We start from the raw sequence: 3,209 nt of genomic DNA on the forward strand, positions 1-3,209 counted from the left end.
TATTTCCCCAGCTGTGCTCATAGTCACCTCCTCCCTGGAGTGTCTGCCCCTCTTTTGTGCTTTTCTTACTCATTTTTAGGGCACGATTCAAGTCCCATATGCCCAGGAAGATGGACTGGTACCCTCTAGCCCACAGGGCTCCCCTATGAAGCTCCTAGAGCCCTGAAACCCTCAGCATTTGGCATCCGTCCACCCAACCATTCATTCATTGGTTCATTCATTCAGCAAATTATCTCTTGAGCAGAGGCAAAGCACTTATAATGCTTCATGCCCTGGCCCCCTTCCCTCATGCCTTTTTTACTTCATTACTCACTGCTTTGCCCCTCACTCCTTCCAGCCACGCACACCCCCTTGCCTTTCCTGAAACAAGCATCAAGTGCCTCTGGTCTTTGCGCTTGTTTCCTCTGCCTGAAACACTGTTGTTTCAAATACCCTGAGACCTTGCCTCCTCACTCTCTGAAAAAAATTTTTTAAAGATTTTATTTATTTATTTGACAGAGAGCAAAAGCTGGGGGAGGGGCAGAGGGAGAGGGAGAAGCAAACTCCCCACTGAACAGAGAGCCCCACATGGGGCTCAATCCCAGGACCCTGGGATCATGACCTGAGCCGAAGACAGACGCTTAACTGACGGAGCCACCCAGGCGCCCACATTCTGAAATATCTGCTCAATGTCACCTTCTCAGTAAAACCATCCGCAACCATCTCCCTATATAAAACTCCCATGCCCCCCTACCTTCCCGGCATGCCCTACCCCCTCACCCTGCTTTACCTGCCTTCACAGTACTTATCACCAACTCACATTTATTGATTTATTGTTTGTCATCTGTCCCTTCCCCACCAAGTTATCAGCTCCAAGAGGGCAGAGAGTTTGTCTGTTTTGTTAACTGACGTATCCCCAACACTGGAACAGCACCCAGAATTAGAAGGACCTCAATAATTATTTGTTGAATGAATAAATGAGTGAATGAATGAAACAGGCAATGTCCTAGGCTCTGAAAAATCAAAGACGACTAATATTTCTCATCCTCCAGGGACTCACAGGCTAGTTGGACAGTTAAGCTCTGCAGCATGTAACTTGACATGTAAACCACAATAGTTGGAATACCGCGTGAGAGTCCTAAGTGCACGGGAGTGTGGTTGGCGCACGAGAACAGAAGCATTGTGAGAGCTATCAACGCCCCAAAGTGGACGGTGCCAGCCACAAACCTGGCACTTCACGTGCCTCATTTCATTTCTCCTCACACCTTCCTGGAGAGGGTAGGGAGGGGCACACGGCAGAGGCAGAACTCTGAGTCTAGGTGTACAATCCAGGCAGAGGGCTCAGCAGAGCCACCAGGGCACAGAGCCACCTGGCTGCTGGAGGACTGACTCTAAGCCTATGATCTGATAGGTGGAGCTTGGCTTGTTGCAGCTGCTGGAGATGGCATTTGGTGTGGCTGGAGAGTCCCTGTCTGTTAGGTCCTAGTTGCCCATTTTGCATCCGAACCTCCTCCCTACTCAGTGCCCTGTAGCAGACACAGATATGGAGAGTGTCTAATGACAACATCCAATTCACAACCAGGCAGCCAAACATCCGTGTGTCACATGACTCACTGCCATTTTTTTCCAGGTGGACCAGAAGTCCACACCATCCTCAACACTCAGGTCTCAGATACCTGCTCCTGCAATTCACTCCTGACCTGCAATTTTGAGATGTTGCCTGTGCCAGCACTAACACCCCGTCCTACAAGCTGTTGAAAACTCTGCCACACACCACCCCATACATCTCCCTCCTCTTGCCTTAATGTAAATAATGAAAAATAATCTATGGCAGTGAGCAGATGGGTTCTTTCTCAAGAAAGACCCAATTATTGAAGATCTAGTGCAAGGGGAAGTCATAAATATCCCAGTTTGCTGCAGTTGAGAGGAATTAACCACACAGCAATTAAAGAAAACTGGTTGCCCATGGAGGAAACATGCAGACTTCCAGTGCAGAGCTCAAGGGTAAGCTTCCTGCCAGGGACAGGGGATTTTAGGGAAGAAGGCCTGGGCTCTTGAAGGCTTCTCTCACTCAGTGGGTGTGATTCCCATATACCATAGAGAATACGGTAGAGATCAAAGCTCTATCCGCCAGATTTCCATTTGTTATCTGTAAGAGCTTTCTTTCCCTGTGGAAGCAGTGTCTTGAGGAATTCAAGCGGAGTGACTACATCTTGCTCTGGAAGGGAAGAGAGTCTTTGGCAAGGGTAGAGTGTTGGAGGAAGAGAGAAGCTGCCAGAAGAAGGTGATATTCTTGAGGCCAGCCCAACTCCTGCTCCAGATCTGTAACCTCTCACCTGATGAGCCCCCAACCCTGGCTGCCTCTGCCCCACTCTCTGGTCTGTCTCATTTCCTTCAGCCTCCATGAGATCTTATCTCTGAATCCCAGGGTCTTGTCCAAAGTATAGGGAAGGGGCAATCTAAGAGTGTTGTCAATTTCCTTCCTTGCCCCTTAACTCAAAGAAACAGGACTCAGAGGGCTCTAGAACCAGCACAAGGCCCCCAGGTTCTAGAGACCACTGTTTCTAAGGCACCTCCACAGAAGAGTTTTCCAAACTCATACAGGGAGACCCTCACTGTAAAAGAGGGGCTCAAATGTGGTGGGGTCTGTCCAGGGACACCCGGGAATCAGTTTTCTACCTCCCTTCACCCGGCAGCCCCAGTAGGGTCAACATCCGACCCCCAGCCCTTTCTTCGTAGGCCTAGATCACTAGGTTGGGGAACGACATATCCCAGACCCTCCATCCACCCACCCTGAATTTACAGGACGCAGAGGCGGGGTAGGGAATCCCCCAGGGGGCCAGGCTCGATCTTGAGAGTATGCCTAGGTTCTCCCCCACCCTCAGATGGGAGAAACTGAAGGCGTCTGAGAAGGTGGCACGGTGACAACGACAGGGCCTTGAGTGGGTGGGTGTGAACAGGAATGGAGGAACCCAGAAGCGAGCTTAGAAGGTGGGGTCTCGCCTCGGGAGAGGGGCCCGGGGCGCTGACTCAGCGGCGACGCCCGCAGGGTGCTCCCGGCTGCCCCACCGCCCGCCCCGCCCGCAGGGCGCCCTTTGAAGCCGGGAGGGGGCTTTGATCTGGGGTCTGCCCCTCTCAGCTGGCCCGGCCAGATGCGCTGGGGGAGGGGCGGAGGAGCCGACCACCCCCGGCCTCGCCTTCCCGCCCCCCCGCACCGTAACCCCCCCCCC

The sequence above is a fragment of the Ursus maritimus genome, unplaced genomic scaffold (assembly GCF_017311325.1).
Source record: "Ursus maritimus isolate PB19 unplaced genomic scaffold, ASM1731132v1 scaffold_7, whole genome shotgun sequence".
Lineage (NCBI taxonomy): Eukaryota > Metazoa > Chordata > Mammalia > Carnivora > Ursidae > Ursus > Ursus maritimus.